At 40.9% G+C, this 17,570-nt stretch overlaps 1 protein-coding gene across 2 annotated transcripts in view; it reads left to right on the forward strand.

The window, feature by feature from the left end:
• The window catches only part of PTPRN2 (protein tyrosine phosphatase receptor type N2), a 1,455,485-nt gene that overhangs the window by 640,124 nt on the left and 797,791 nt on the right, over window positions 1-17,570 (forward strand). The window lies entirely within an intron of this gene.

The following is a 17,570-nucleotide window of genomic DNA, read 5'->3' on the forward strand; positions in this document are numbered from 1 at the left end:
TTTTATCTTATTTTTAAACTGTTCCTTTCATTTTTTTTTTTTTAATCATTTTTATTGTTATCTCAGGGAATGTAAATATCCCCTATCATAGCAATAGGTAGTGACAGGTACTCTTTTTTGCAAAAATTGGGGTCTATTAGACCCTAGATTTCTCCTCTGCCCTCAAAGCATCTGACCACACCAAGATCGGTGTGATAAAATGCTTTCCCAATTTCCCAATGGCGCTGTTTACATCCGGCGAAATCTAAGTCATAAAATGCTCGTAGCTTCCGGTTTCTTAGGCCATAGAGATGTTTGGAGCCACTCTGGTCTCTGATCAGCTCTATGGTCAGCTGGCTGAATCACCGGCTGCATTTTCAGGTTCCCTGTTGAGACAGGAGAGCCAGAGAAAAACACGGAAGACGTTGGGGGGGGAGGGGCATTCCCTCCCACTGCTTGTAAAAGCAGTCTAGAGGCTGATTAGCCGCTAGGATTGCTTTTACATGAAAGCCGACCGCTGGCTGAAAAGAATGATACCAAGATGATACCTAAACCTGCAGGCATCATTCTGGTATAACCACTCAAAGTCGTGAATGGCGTACCTGAAGACAAAAAAATGGTTAACAATAAAGCACAGTAAACGGTAAGGTATAAAAAATTGCATACCTGAAAAGCAAACATGATAAAACATAACAACAATAAAACATTGCAGAATAGAATACAGTAAAAAAGAACAGAACAATAGAGAGAGAGAAAGAACAATAAAACGACAACTATTTTTTTTTTTATTTTATATTTTTGTATGTGTTTTTTTTTTTTTTTTACACTTTTTTTTGTAACTAACTTTTATAACTGTAACCGGTTCCAGGTTCGGGTCTCTCAAAATGCGATGGCATCTTGGGAGACCCTGTGAAAGTGTGCCTAGTCTGTGCAATGCTGTACCCTACGCTAATACTCAACTAGTGAATGGTAGTGTTCAAAACATTCACCAATGCAAAGACCAGGATTGTCAGGACAGGAGGGACAATAATAGCGGGTGTCACGCCTATATCTGCGCTTGCTGCAGACACGACATCTTTTTTGGGGGGGTTCGTTGGGTAGGGGTACTCGGGAGGACATAAAGAAAATGCCTCTCATGCAGCCGACTGCATTTGGTTGGGGATGTGAATGGGGGAAGTACGGGCGCTGCAGAAGTGGTGGGTTCCCAATTAGGATTGGCGAATGCAGCAGGAAGGGCACTATGGACACGACGGGCCTGTGTTTGTCTTCTTGGTGGCAGCGGGACACTACTTGTGCTTGTCACCTCACCAGCTTGAACTGCACTTATGGGACTCGCCACGTCACCAAGTGTTACTGCAGTGCTGGTTTGACTACAACCGGGGTGTACTAGGCCGCTGGGGCTTGCCAGTTCACCAAAACGCTACCAAAAAAACTGTTAGCGATCGCAAGGATCAGGCCTGACTCTGCGAACGCTGCAGTTATGCGTTTAGTGTTTTGTAAGTGTCAGTGATCGATCGATACTGCACTTGGGTGGGCTGGGCTGGGCCGGGTGGAGGGGCAAAACGCAGGTGCTAGCAGGTATCTGGGCTGATCCCGCTAACACTGCGTTTGTGGGAACCCTAAACTGCTGGGGACGCTAGTATAGATCTGATCAGATCAGATATTGATCCGATCAGATACTATACCACTAAGGGAGGCGTATGCTGCGTGCGTGGGTGTTAGCGGTACTGGCGCTAATCTGACGCTGCCTGGGGCTGGTGCTTGCCAGTTCACCAAAACGCTACCAAAAAAACTGTTAGCGATCGCAGGGATCAGGCCTGACTATGCGAACGCTGCAGTTATGCGTTTAGTGTTTTGTAAGTGACAGTGATCGATCGATACTGCACTTGGGTGGGCCGGGCAGAGGGGCAAAACGCAGGTGCTAGCGGGTATCTGGGCTGATCCCGCTAACACTGCGTTTTCGGGAACCCTAAACTGCTGGGGACGCTAGTATAGATCTGATTGGATCAGATATTGATCCGTACAGATACTATACCACTAAGGGAGGCGTATGCTGCGTGCGTGGGTGTTAGCGGTACTGGCGCTAATCTGACGCTGCCTGGGGCGACGCATATCACCGCCGGGCGACCGGGGGGCTAAACCTTTATTCGGTAATAAACGGCGGGTGCCCTGACACTATAAAAAATAAACAAACTAACCAGCGTCACCGTAACAGTTATACGGTGATCAGTGGTGAAAGGGTTAACTAGGGGGCAATCAAGGGGTTAAAACATTTATTAGGTAGTATATGGGGGTCCCTGTCGCTATAAAACGCTGACGGCGAACCTAAATATTTACGTTCCTAACTAGCGTCACCAGCGACACTAATACAGCGATCAGAAAAATGATCGCTTAGTGACACTGGTGACAGGGGGTGATCAAGGGGTTAAAACTTTATTAGGGGGGGTTAGGGGGGTATCCTAGACCTAAAGGGGGGTAATACTACCTGCCCTAACACTGTAACTGTCACAAACTGACACTATGCAGTAATCAGAAAAAAAAAAAAAAAAAAAAAAAAAAAATACTGCTAATGTCAGTTTGTGACAGGGGGGGGGGGGTGATTGGGGGGGGATCGGGGGGCGATCGGGGGGGGGATCGGGGGGGGATCGGGGGTGTAAGGTATGCCTGGCATGTTCTACTGTGTGTGTGTGTTGTGTGCACTTACATGTCTTCTCTCCTCGGCGCTGGACGGAAACTGCCGAGCCGAGGAGAGATGACATCACATCCTCTGCCTGTGTGAAACTACACACAGGCAGGGGAGGATTCCTATTGGCTGGGAGCGATCGCGAGGGGGGGGCCACGATCGGATGGTCTCCCCCTCGCCTCCCGACGCTCCCAGTCAGATGCCGACCGCCGATGGCACCGGGGGGGGGGTCCGATCGGACCCCCCGCCCGCGGGAGGCAGATCACGTATATATACGTGATTCTGCCTGCCCGTGCCATTCTGCCGACGTATATCTACGTTAGGCGGTCGGCAAGTGGTTAAAGGAAGATGAGGTGTATATTCACTATAGATAGGTAAGGGGTGGAGTATGGCTTATAGAAGCCTTGTAATTATTATTTTTTTTTTTTGTGTTTGTTTTTTTTTCTTTTTTGGGTGTTAAGAGTAATATGGACATGGCTCATAGAAGCCTCTTTTTTTTTTCCTTAGTTTGGGTGAATTGGGAACACATTTAATATAAGGTATTTGGAGGAGGGGTGGAGGGAGGGGGGAGAAGGAAAAGTTTCCCCCTTTTTTTGGGGGGGGGGGATTGGGAAATGGATAAAGATGTGTTGACTTTCTTTGTGATAAATATAAATACAGGTATGTTATGAAGGTGGTTTGAATGGATATGTCAAATTTAATAAAAATGTAATAATGAAAAAAAAAAAGAACTGCAGATTTTAATGTACTTGTACCATGTACTTTAATATACACCAATGATATTGTATTGTTTATTATAGACAACACATATTTACATGAAGGAAATTGAACCACAGTGTATGTATTACCGGAGAGCGAACATTTTGCATATTGTAAAAGATACAATTGGACAGTGTTTTAGGAATTTAGGAAGCCAGGTGGGGGCCGAGACATGGATAAATGTCTCTTCCTGCCTGCTTCCATACCTACACCCTCCAGTATTAATTTTTCCTGAGTTGTGAGTTGCCTGTCAGCATATAAAATGGGGATATTCTACTTAGTAATGACTAATTCTATACTCAAGACTATAGGAAGTACAAACTATAGGTGGAGAACAAACTATGTCATTTTCATGCGGGTTCATTAGGACATGTAATAACGAAGGTTTGTCTTTTTTAGTGATCATACACTTGCTGTTCATAAATTTCAGGCAATTTTACCGCCTTTAATCTGCTTTCAACTTCAACAAGGACTGAATGAATTAGGGCAACCTACCACCAAGTTATATAACAAACAAGTAAACTAGATGGTTTAGGCCTCATGTACACTGCTGCTGGTAAACGAACGGAGCAGTAGGGTTTTTTTTTGCAGCTGCCCCTGAACTCTCCTGTGTTATCTTATCAGTACATGTACACAGGGTCATTTAAAGTCATTTCTAGGCAGTTGAGTTCAGAAACATTTTTTTGGAACACAAAATGTGTTCAGGACAGATGTTCAGAGGCATTTGAAATGCCAAATGCCTGTAACAGCTTGCAAAGGCGGTAATTTGCGTTTAGCCGCGTTTCGTTTACAGGCGTTTTTCATTTTTGACTATTTGGAAAAAAAAAAAAAAAAAAAATATATATATATATATATATATATACACAGTACGGATGGAAAGTATTCAGACCCCCTTAAATGTTTCACTCTTTGTTATATTGCAGCCATTTGCTAAAATCATTTAGGTTCATTTTTTTTTTCCTCATTAATGTACACACAGCAGAAAAACACAGAATTGTTCACATTTTTGCAGATTTATTAAAAAAGAAAAACTGAAATATCACATGGTCCTAAGTATTCAGACCCTTTGCTGTCCATTTCTTCTGATCATCCTTGAGATGGTTCTACACCTTCATTTTAGTCCAGCTATGCTTGATTATACTGATTGGACTTGATTAGGAAAGCCACACACCTGTCTATATAAGACCTTACAGCTCACAGTGCATGTCAGAGCAAATGAGAATCATGAGGTCAAAGGAACTGCCTGAAGAGCTCAGAGACAGAATTGTTGCAAGGCACAGATCTGGCCAAGGTTACAAAAAATTTCTGCTGCACTTAAGGTTCCTAAGAGCACAGTGGCCTCCATAATCCTTAAATGGAAGATGTTTGGGACAACCAGAACCCTTCCTAGAGCTAGCTGTCCGGCCAAACTGAGCTATTGGGGGAGAAGAGCCTTGGTGAGAGAGGTAAAGAAGAACCCAAAGATCACTGTGGATGAGCTCCAGAGATGCAGTCGGGAGATGGGAGAAAGTTGTAGAAAGTCAACCATCACTGCAGCCCTCCACCAGTCGGGGCTATATGGCAGAGTGGTCAGACGGAAGCCTCTCCTCAGTGCAAGACACATGAAAGCCCGCATGGAGTTTGCTAAAAAACACCTGAAGGACTCCAAGATGGTGAGAAATAAGATTCTTTGGTCTGGTGAGACCAAGATAGAACTTTTTGGCCTTAATTCTAAGCGGTATGTGTGGAGAAAACCAGGCACTGCTCATCACCTGTCCAATACAGTCCCAACAGTGAAGCATGGTGGTAGCAGCATCATGCTGTGGGGGTGTTTTTCAGCTACAGGGACAGGACAACTGGTTGCAATCGAGGGAAAGATGAATGCTGCCAAGTACAGGGATATCCTGGACGAAAACCTTCTCCAGAGTGCTCAGGACCTCAGACTGGGCCGAAGGTTTACCTTCCAACAAGACAATGACCCTAAGCACACAGCTAAAATAATGGAGTGGTTTCACAACAACTCCGTGACTGTTCTTGAATGGCCCAGCCAGAGCCCTGGCTTAAACCCAATTGAGCATCTCTGGAGAGACCTAAAAATGGCTGTCCACCAATGTTTACCATCCAACCTGACAGAACTGGAGAGGATCTGCAAGGAGGAATGGCAGAGGATCCCCAAATCCAGGTGTGAAAAACGTGTTGCATCTTTCCCAAAAAGACTCATGGTTGTATTAGATCAAAAAGGTGCTTCTACTAAACACTGAGCAAAGTCTGAATACTTAAGACCATGTGATATTTCAGTTTTTCTTTTTTAATAAATCTGCAAAAATGTCAACAATTCTGTGTTTTTCTGTCAATATGGGGTGCTGTGTGTACATTAATGAGGAAAAAAAAAAATTAACTTAAATGATTTTAGCAAATGGCTGCAATATAACAAAGCGTGAAAAATTTAAGGGGGTCTGAATACTTTCCATCCCCACTGTGTATATATATATATATATATATATATATATATATATATATAATTTTTTTTAAATGCTTCTAAATGCGGCATGTAAACGCGACAAAACGTGGCATGTAAACGCGGCAAAACGGAAGTTTTTAAACGTCGGTTACTACCTGTCAAGTATAGTTCAGGAGAGGTTGTAGAACGTTAGTACGTACCGTGTACATGAAGCCTAAAGGTTACTGTTATATTTGTGATCAATGGTGGTTGGAAGTGGTTGAAAAATTCTTCAAGTTATAATGTGCGTGAACAGTGTTAGTATATGAGATAGACCACAGAAAGGGCAAGGCCACAGCTTTGTTTAAAAAAATAAACCACTTAAGGACCGAGCCTTTTTTTGACACTTGTTGTTTACAAGTTAAAAAAAAAAAAATTTTCCGGAAAATTACTTAGAACCCCCAAACATTATATATATTTCTGACACCCTAGAGAATAAAATCCTCATTGCAATACCTTATGTCACACCGTATTCGCACAGCAGTCTTACAAGCGCAATTTTTTTTTGGAAAAAATACACTTTTTTGACTTGAAAATTAAGACAACAGTAAAGTTAGCCCAATTTTTTTAAATATTGTGAAAAATAAGGTTACACGGAGTAAATTGATACGCAACATGTCATTCTTCAAAATTGCACCCGCCCTTAAAAATCTCCATAGGCGACGTTTAAAAATTTCTACAGGTTACCAGTTTTGAGTTACAGAGGAGGTCTTTTGCTAGAATTATTGCTCTTCCTCTAATGATCGCGGTGATACTTCACATGTATGGTTTGAACACCGTTTTCATATGCGGGAGCGACTTACGTATGCATTCACTTCTGCTCGCGAGCTAGACGGGACGGGGCGCTTTAAATTTTTATTTTTTTCTCATACTTATGTTACTTTTTACTTTTTGTTTTTTTATTTTTACTCTGTCTTTTTTGATGTAAACATCCCTTGTAATAGAAAAAAAGATGACAGGACCCCTTAAATATGAGATCTGGGGTCAAAAAGATCTCAGATCTCACATTTACACTTAAATACAATAAAAAAAAATGAAATGTCATATTTTTCTTTTGCAAAAAATAATAATTTCCCCTTTAAGACCATTGTTATGGAGCCGAGTCGGGGCATCTTACCCTCACTCGGCTCCAGGCCTGTCAGGGGAGAGGACGCGATCATCTCCACCGCTACCGACGGCTCCGGTAAGCGGTGATGATGACCGGAGCGCGGTGAATCCGCTGCAGAGACCACTTTTATCCGAGAGAGAACCGCTTGCCGTTTCTGAAAATACTGGGGTTATGGCAGCTAGCTGCGGCGGAGATGACGACAGTGGTCGGGGCCTGCAGGCCTTCCGGGACGCCGAGGGAGCCACACAGGGGCCGCTCCATCAGCGGTTCCAGTGCCAATCCCTCCGGGGTTTTTTTTTTTTTTTTTTTCTTGGGGGCGGTGTGGGTGGGGGGTTTGCACCTGCACATGATTATCCCATTTGCCTGAATTTGGATATAAAGGGAGACTGGAGGCCTGATAATCAGACATGATCTCCTACAGGCCAGGATGAATGCTACTGCTGCCAGGTTCTTTCTACACTAGAGCCCTTATTTTTGCATGATCGCCACCAAGCTTATCACATTGAACCTATCAACAAGTCCAACATTACCTCCAGCCTACACGATTTATACAACTGATAAGGTAAATTTTTTGTTATTTCACTTTTATTCCACACAGCACTCTCCTACATACACACACCACCCTACATACACACTTTCACATTTTGATTTGCTTTTCACTTTTTTAGTTCACTTTTCATTTTTGTTTTCACACAGTAGGCACCAAGCAAGCACCATGTCATGTTACAACACCATGCACCACCTCATTCTCACCATTCTCCACCACACAATGCACTCCTCTCCATTCAGACCATCGTTGTTGCTGTGTTTTTTTTTTTTTTTTTTTTTTTTTTTTTTTTTCACACACACATCTTTTTCCCTCTTTTTCACCCATTCTATCCTTCTTATTAACCTATCCATTACAATAGTATAATAGACCTACCATACCACTGCATTGTTGGATCACACGATCATTAAATCTTATCGATTATATTTATGGAATGGAATTAACATTTCAATATATTTACATAGTAAAAATCCTATCCAACGCCAGTCTCCACATAGACAAATTGGAAACACTCAGTACATTACCAAGTTAATTATCAAACTTCCTCTAACTAATACATGGCTATTCTTGGGTTTCTGTTGCAGGTGTGGGCTCCTCCCCCTCATCTCCCCTCCCCCCCCCCCTCCCGGGGGGCGCGCTAAGTGTGGCTCCTTGTAAGCCCCCTGAGGCTGGCTCTCCTGGGAGAGTGAGGGTGGCCCCCCGAGCCCTCCAGTGTTTCCATTGGCCCTCAGCACATATCCTGGACTAGAGAACACCCATTCCACCATTTAGCGGTAAAGACTCATTATCTTGGTTTAATCCAAGTGATGCACAATAATATATATATTTATCTATTTGAATTTAATTTATGTAATTCTTTTTTAGATCCAACTGTCCCCCTGAAGAGACCATATACAGGTCGAAACGCGTCGGGGCTTGCTATTTATGTAACATGTAACCTAATTATGTGTATTAATATGTGTTTGTTACTGCACTGGGGAATAAGATGTGTGTTACTGTACCAGATGATTTTCTATACTGTACTTCAAACCATGATATTGGATAAAACTTTTTATACATCTATTAAGAACTTCCTTTTATTATGTGCATTGCTGTTTTAAAGCCCCATGGGGAAAATTATTTTTCTTTAATTCAATTTCCGGGGTGCGCAGCCTTTCTTATCTCTTTTATGTGTGTCTTCCTTTTTTTATATTTCAATTTTGGGTGGTTAAACACCCCTCCCCACCTTGACACATTAGAGATAAGACATGGGCTGTGTGTTTCCTTCTCTTCACGTATCCTGCACACTGTTAATCAATTGTTTCCACTCGGTTAACTTTTAACAATCCCATGCATGAGGGGGAATCTAACTTAGACCCCCACACTGCATGATATCCAATTGCCTTATATGGCAATTGCTGACAAACTTTATTTATATTCTACCTATTTTCATACTGACATTCGATGCAGGAACGTGGGGACCTGGAACCAACACACAGCCCATGTAAAAAATTCAAAAAATGTTAAAAATGCAAAATAAACTAAAAACATACCAGACCATCAACATTTGCTGTGTGCTATGTTGGTGATCCCATGAAGTCAGTCATTCATGTCCTACTGACACCATCCCCAATATTTTTGTTTTGAGGGCCATTTTTTGGACTGGCGGGTGTTGGTGGTGCCTCCTCTCCCTTCTTGGGGTGAGTCTGACCCCTCGCGGCTTCCCGGCAGGAAAAAAAAGGGGGGGGGCATGCGAATTTCTTTGCGTGCCCCCTTTTTTGCTCACCGCTGCAGTTAAGGTGAGCTCTATCCTGCCGGCGGCGTCCCGTGTTCATCTCCGGACGTTTGACGGAGTGCGCATGCCTGTAAGGGCCCGGCTTGCGCACAACGTCATGACGTCACGCGCATTGCGGCGGAGATGACGACAGTGGTCGGGGCCTGCAGGCCTTCCGGGACGCCGAGGGAGCCACACAGGGGCCGCTCCATCAGCGGTTCCAGTGCCAATCCCTCCGGGGTTTTTTTTTGTTTTTTTTGTTTTTTTTTTTTTTTCTTGGGGGCGGTGTGGGTGGGGGGTTTGCACCTGCACATGATTATCCCATTTGCCTGAATTTGGATATAAAGGGAGACTGGAGGCCTGATAATCAGACATGATCTCCTACAGGCCAGGATGAATGCTACTGCTGCCAGGTTCTTTCTACACTAGAGCCCTTATTTTTTGCATGATCGCCACCAAGCTTATCACATTGAACCTATCAACAAGTCCAACATTACCTCCAGCCTACACGATTTATACAACTGATAAGGTAAATTTTTTGTTATTTCACTTTTATTCCACACAGCACTCTCCTACATACACACACCACCCTACATACACACTTTCACATTTTGATTTGCTTTTCACTTTTTTAGTTCACTTTTCATTTTTGTTTTCACACAGTAGGCACCAAGCAAGCACCATGTCATGTTACAACACCATGCACCACCTCATTCACACCATTCTCCACCACACAATGCACTCCTCTCCATTCAGGCCATCGTTGTTGCTGTGTTTTTTTTTTTTTTTTTTTTCACACACACATCTTTTTCCCTCTTTTTCACCCATTCTATCCTTCTTATTAACCTATCCATTACAATAGTATAATAGACCTACCATACCACTGCATTGTTGGATCACACGATCATGAAATCTTATCGATTATATTTATGGAATGGAATTAACGTTTCAATATATTTACATAGTAAAAATCCTATCCAACGCCAGTCTCCACATAGACAAATTGGAAACACTCAGTACATTACCAAGTTAATTATCAAACTTCCTCTAACTAATACATGGCTATTCTTGGGTTTCTGTTGCAGGTGTGGGCTCCTCCCCCTCATCTCCCCTTCCCCCCCCCCTCCCGGGGGGCGCGCTAAGTGTGGCTCCTTGTAAGCCCCCTGAGGCTGGCTCTCCTGGGAGAGTGAGGGTGGCCCCCCGAGCCCTCCAGTGTTTCCATTGGCCCTCAGCACATATCCTGGACTAGAGAACACCCATTCCACCATTTAGCGGTAAAGACTCATTATCTTGGTTTAATCCAAGTGATGCACAATAATATATATATTTATCTATTTGATTTTTAATTTATGTAATTCTTTTTTAGATCCAACTGTCCCCCTGAAGAGACCATATACAGGTCGAAACGCGTCGGGGCTTGCTATTTATGTAACATGTAACCTAATTATGTGTATTAATATGTGTTTGTTACTGCACTGGGGAATAAGATGTGTGTTACTGTACCAGATGATTTTCTATACTGTACTTCAAACCATGATATTGGATAAAACTTTTTATACATCTATTAAGAACTTCCTTTCATTATGTGCATTGCTGTTTTAAAGCCCCATGGGGAAAATTATTTTTCTTTAATTCAATTTCCGGGGTGCGCAGCCTTTCTTATCTCTTTTATGTGTGTCTTCCTTTTTTTTTACATGTAACCAGTAAAAAATTTTAAAGCGTCGCCTATGGGGATTTTTGAGTAGCAAAGTTTGGCGCCATTCCACAAGCGCGTGCAATTTTGAAGGGTGACATGTTGGGTATCTATTTACTCGGCGTAAATTCATCTTTCACATTATGCAAAAACATTGGGCTAACTTTACTGTTTTGGTTTTTGTAAAGCACAAAACAGTTTTTTTTCTAAAAAAAACGCGTTAAAAAAATTGCTGCGCAAATACAGTGCAAGATAAAAAGTTGCAACGACCGCCATTGTATTCTCTAGGGTCTTTGCTAAAAAAACATATATAATGTTTTGGGGTTCTAAGTAATTTTCTAGCTAATAAATGATGATTTTTACATGAAGGAGAGAAATGTCAGAATTGGCCTGGGTGCTCTAGAACGCCTGAAGGTGCTGCCCTGCATTCGCACCATAGCTTTTGGACTCTATAACTTTCAAAAAGACCAAATAATATCCACCGATTTGGGTTATTTTTACCAAAGATATGTAGCGGTATAAATTTTGGCCAAAATATATGAAGAAAAATTACTAATTTGCAAAATATTATAACAGAAATGAAGAAAAATGTATTTTTTTACAGATTTTTCGGTCTTTTTTCTTTTACGGCGCAAAAAATAAAGAACCCAGCGGTGATTAAATACCACCAAAAGAAAGCTCTATTTGTGTGAAAAAAAGGACAAAAATTTCATAAAGATACAGTGTTGCATGACTGAGTAATTGTCATTCAAAATGTGAGAGCAGCAAAAGCTGAAAATTAGTCTGGTTAGGAAGGGGGTTTAAGTGCCCAGTTGTCAAGTGGTTAAAGTGCATTGTATTTGTACTGTCTACCCTCAAGTTTTAAAGTGCTACGTAAACTATTGGTGCTATATAAATCCTGTATTATAATAATAATAATAATTACGGGACATTTACATTCCTTGTAATAGGAATAAAAGTAATCAAAAAAATAAAGTAAAATAAACAATTAAACATAAAAAATAAAAATTTAAAGCGCCTCCGTCTCAGTGTGCTAGCGCACAAAAGCGAACGCACATGTAAGTCCAGCCCACATATGTAAACGCCGTTGAAACCACACATGTGAGGTATCGCCACGTGCGTTAGAGCGAGAGCAACAATTCTGGCACTAGACCTCCTCTGTAACTCTAAACTGGTAACCTGTTTTTAAGTAACGAAATTTGGCGCCATTCCATGAGTGTGCGCAATTTTTAAGCATGACATGTTGGGTATCTATATACTCGGCATAACATCATCTTTTACATTATACAAAAAAATTGGGCTAACTTTACTGTTTTGTTATTTTTTAATTCATGAAAATATATATATATATATATATATATATATATATATATATATATATATACATATATATAATGTTTAGGGGTTCTGAGTAACTTTCTAGCAAGAAAATTATGATTTTTACATGTAGGAGAGGAGTGCCAGAATAGGGCCGGTATGGAAGTGGTTAGAGGACGCCAACCCATCACCCATCATATAGCCAATCATCTTTAACCACTTTACATATTGCGTGTTACCATGCCCAAAACCTAGCCATGCCCTTATCAGTCAAGGCTTCCTTATGGGGTCAATGGGCCTTCATTTGTGTCCAAACCTGTTAAGCAGAAAGCGTTTAACAAGGAAGGCAGAACATCAAGGTCTATAGGAAGATGCCCAGGTCACAGACTTTCTCTTTTTGTGTGGTCTACAAGGTATGTTTGTTTTTAGGGTAAAAGACTGGAGTGACTGAGGTTTAACTATCAGGATCTTAGTTTACCTGGAAGGACACCAGGCTGTACAATATAGCACAACTAATTTTGATAATATTGGTTGGGCCTGAAACAAAATATGGGTCACACCGTTGCTCGTGGTATTGAATGTACGCTATACTGATAACACACCAGTGCGGGCAAGATATTAAAGAAATGGGGCAGATGTCAATGAAAGCACGTGGATACTTGACATTATTAGATTTCCATACACAGATTGTTAGTGGCCTGTCTGCATTGGTACAGTCATTCTGTTTTGGCTATTTTCCCTTTGCTTTCTTTATATTCTGGAGTGTTCTGCGGCAGTCTTCTGAGCATTTTCTTGAAGTGATTATCCTCTCAATCTCACACAGTAGGCTGAAGCACTGAGGCAGAGGGTCACAGCTGCAGTTCCCAAAGGTGCTGACACAGATGTCATCTCCCCAATCACCAGGGAACCTATTGATCACTTCATACATAAATACATACTAAGTGTATTGCCCAGCATCAAGGCAACTGCCACCACACACCAGGAGTGCAACCACACAAATGTAAAAGCTTAGACTGTACATTTTGTCTTAGTATATCTTATGGTAACTGCTCTTTTTTTTTTAATTGAGGTGGTATACTCCAATGTAAGATGTTATGGGTCACTTCAAAGTTTGGGCAGTCTGTGAAGGTATGAAAATGTCCTAATACAGTAAATGTCTGAAGACAATAAAGTTAACTTAAAAAAATCAAAACAAAAAAAAAATCAAAAATAAAATGTAAAAAAGGGCAGACTCGATGGACTACTCTGTATTTTTCTGCTGTCTCTTTTCTATGTCTTTGTGTTTCTAAATATTTACATGGAAGAAGAAACATGCCAAAATTTCTTTCTTATGTAACTTGGCCCAATGTCACATATAACCAATTAAATCATGCAGTTGTTTGTGGAATTTAAAGTATAACTCAAAGAGGAATTGCAGTCTGCTCACATCATTTGTAATAAAAACATCTTTGCCATTATGAAGCTTCCCTCCAACCACTTTGCATATTATTTTATATATACGGTGATTCTGTACTTGCCAAATATACGGCAGAAATCTCCCTCCACTAAGCCATTTTAACTTTGGGCAGCTGAAGCTGCTGCCTGTTCCACTTCCTGGATTTACACAGACACTTCTCCAGCTCTGCAGCTCTCATTGGCTCTCTTTTGACTCATCCCCCCTCCCTTCCTGGCAAACTCTCACGAGAGTGAGAGAGAGAGCTATATATGATGTCACAAGCCTAGGCTTTTTACCAGACAAGAAACAGGAAGTGGGCTGTATAACGTATTTACTGGCAGAAAAAAAAAAAATACTATCCAAAGTTAAAACAACAAGGGCAGAAGATTTAATAGACGGAAAGATGAAAAAATGACTGAAGTTCCGCTTTATGGCAAAACTTTTTTTTTAGTTTTGGATAGAGTGCAGAGGGATTTGAACACTTGTCGGCTTTCATTGCTGTCTGTGTCCTCATTAAGGAGATTCGACCTCTCTATTAGTCCTGTTTACCATTATCACTGAAAATAAAAGTAAAAGAAAATCCCAAATTTTGGGTTGACCCCAGAAAAGTATTATGGGGGAAATCTTCCAATGGGGACACTAGTTCTGGTGATCTGGGGGTCTCCAAGGAATTCCCTTAATTTGTAGGGATTTCCTCTCACTTCCTGTTTGGCTATGGGACAGGAAGTGAAGAGAAATCTCCCCAATGAGACACAGATGGTGGGGAAAAAAATCCTTACTCTATCCAAAATGAAAAAAAAAAAAACATTTTGCCTATAGTTTTACTTTAAGTGCCATCATTGTTGGCTCAGTGCTCCAATTTTTATTTAAGAAATGAATATATAAGAACCAGTGCGCAAAAACCCAATGTACACAGAGAGTTACCAAACTGACGGTAAAATACCAGATAGAGAGCTGCCAACATAGATAGGTAAACTCAATTCCCCAAGATAGATAATGGATAAAGATATGTGGCGCTACTCCATCAATCAGTGATAAATAAATAATCCAAAATCACAACTAGAATAAACTATGCTGTCGGATGAAGTACACACAATGGGCTCCACCTTGTATATAGTTATAGGCCTAGAGATGAATATCGCCGTACATAAGTAAATCAAAGAAAAAAAAATTTATGCAATAAACACAATAAATGGTGAATACCAGTAATCAAAATGCTTAGAATCAAATGTGTGGTTATAGTGCTCACATGAGTTGAATAAAAATAATAATATCAACCACCTCTCATCAGGTGGCAAAAATAAACCTGTGAATATAGTGAACTGGCTTCCCAGGCTGAAAAACACACTAGAACTCCATAAACAAACAGTGTCCAATGTATCGCAGGCACCAGCTGAAGATCAAATCATTTCTAGTACTGATGTCAAAAATACGTAAATCTTCAGCGTGAGCTAAAAAGTGGATGTATTGGACCAACATACAGTGCAAAGAGTCCCTACGGTCAACAAGAATTCCTATATGATCGACTATCTAAAAAATGTTTTTCACAATAATGCAATCATATCATAATAATCTAGTGCATAATAAGTGATAAAAACTGTAATACAATAAATCATAATTATAAATATTATAAATAATTTAAATTGATGAAAAATCAAAATATGATAGGACAGATAATCCCAGAAACGAGACACTGTCCCAAACAGTGACAATAGTGCAATTAGTCCATACAGAAAGTGCAGTAGTGATTGGTGACTTCCACACAAAACAGTCTTTGAATATGGTGCAATTTGTGCAGTGACTGGTGCTTTTCTTCTATGCACGTTCTAGTGCATCTCCCAATTGTTTCCCCTAGCCTCTCACCTCCAGCAGCGGCCCCCAATGGGCCAAGTAAAGCGGGTAGATAATCTAGGAGAGGATGTGTTTCCTTCAGTGTTTCTTTAGTGTCAGATGAGTCCGTCTCTCTGCAACTCCTCCCGCAGTTCCCAGCACTCCCAGCAATCCCAGCAGTTTGTTTAAAAACAAAGGAGAGGTCTCATGGTGCAGTATTAAATACACGTTTATTGAAAAACATAGCAACTTACATTTAAAATAGCAGCAATCAGTGGATGTCAAAAAGCTTCCGGGTTCGGCCGTCCCCGAGAAGCGTCGGCACCTGACTCCTCCTACCCTGACGCGTTGCGTCACACCACGTGACTTTATCAAAGGGATCCCTTTGATAAAGTCACGTGGTGTGACGCAACGCGTCAGGGTAGGAGGAGTCAGGTGCCGACGCTTCTCGGGGACGGCCGAACCCGGAAGCTTTTTGACATCCACTGATTGCTGCTATTTTAAATGTAAGTTGCTATGTTTTTCAATAAACGTGTATTTAATACTGCACCATGAGACCTCTCCTTTGTTTTTAAACAAACTGCTGGGATTGCTGGGAGTGCTGGGAACTGCGGGAGGAGTTGCAGAGAGACGGACTCATCTGACACTAAAGAAACACTGAAGGAAACACATCCTCTCCTAGATTATCTACCCGCTTTACTTGGCCCATTGGGGGCCGCTGCTGGAGGTGAGAGGCTAGGGGAAACAATTGGGAGATGCACTAGAACGTGCATAGAAGAAAAGCACCAGTCACTGCACAAATTGCACCATATTCAAAGACTGTTTTGTGTGGAAGTCACCAATCACTACTGCACTTTCTGTATGGACTAATTGCACTATTGTCACTGTTTGGGACAGTGTCTCGTTTGTGGGATTATCTGTCCTATCATATTTTGATTTTTCATCAATTTAAATTATTTATAATATTTATAATTATGATTTATTGTATTACAGTTTTTATCACTTATTATGCACTAGATTATTATGATATGATTGCATTATTGTGAAAAACATTTTTTAGATAGTCGATCATATAGGAATTCTTGTTGACCGTAGGGACTCTTTGCACTGTATGTTGGTCCAATACATCCACTTTTTAGCTCACGCTGAAGATTTACGTATTTTTGACATCAGTACTAGAAATGATTTGATCTTCAGCTGGTGCCTGCGATACATTGGACACTGTTTGTTTATGGAGTTCTAGTGTGTTTTTCAGCCTGGGAAGCCAGTTCACTATATTCACAGGTTTATTTTTGCCACCTGATGAGAGGTGGTTGATATTATTATTTTTATTCAACTCATGTGAGCACTATAACCACACATTTGATTCTAAGCATTTTGATTACTGGTATTCACCATTTATTGTGTTTATTGCATAAATTTTTTTTCTTTGATTTACTTATGTACGGCGATATTCATCTCTAGGCCTATAACTATATACAAGGTGGAGCCCATTGTGTGTACTTCATCCGACAACATAGTTTATTCTAGTTGTGATTTTGGATTATTTATTTATCACTGATTGATGGAGTAGCGCCACATATCTTTATCCATTAATTTTTATTTAAGACTGTAATTGCCAATTCTCTACTCAAAACATATACAAATCCTAAAGGTCAGGTTTTTCTTTAGTATTGGATAGAGTGGAGAAGGATCAGAACATCTGTCAGTTTTTATTGCTGTCTGTGTCCAAATTAGGGAGATTCACCCTCTTTATTTTTCCTGATGACCACTGTTGCAAAGAGTGTAAGTAAAAGAAAATCCCCAAATATTGAGTTGTCATCATAACAGGAGGGAAATCTTCCAATAGGGGTTATTAGTTCTGGCATTCCTGGTGACAACCAGAGATTTCCATCAGTTTGGAGCGATGCTCTCACTTACTGTTGTGACTACAGGGTTATAACCCTCTACTACTTTATCCAAAATGAATAAAAAAAGGGCTTTAGTT

The sequence above is a fragment of the Aquarana catesbeiana genome, linkage group LG05 (assembly GCF_042186555.1).
Source record: "Aquarana catesbeiana isolate 2022-GZ linkage group LG05, ASM4218655v1, whole genome shotgun sequence".
Taxonomy (NCBI): Eukaryota; Metazoa; Chordata; class Amphibia; order Anura; family Ranidae; genus Aquarana; species Aquarana catesbeiana.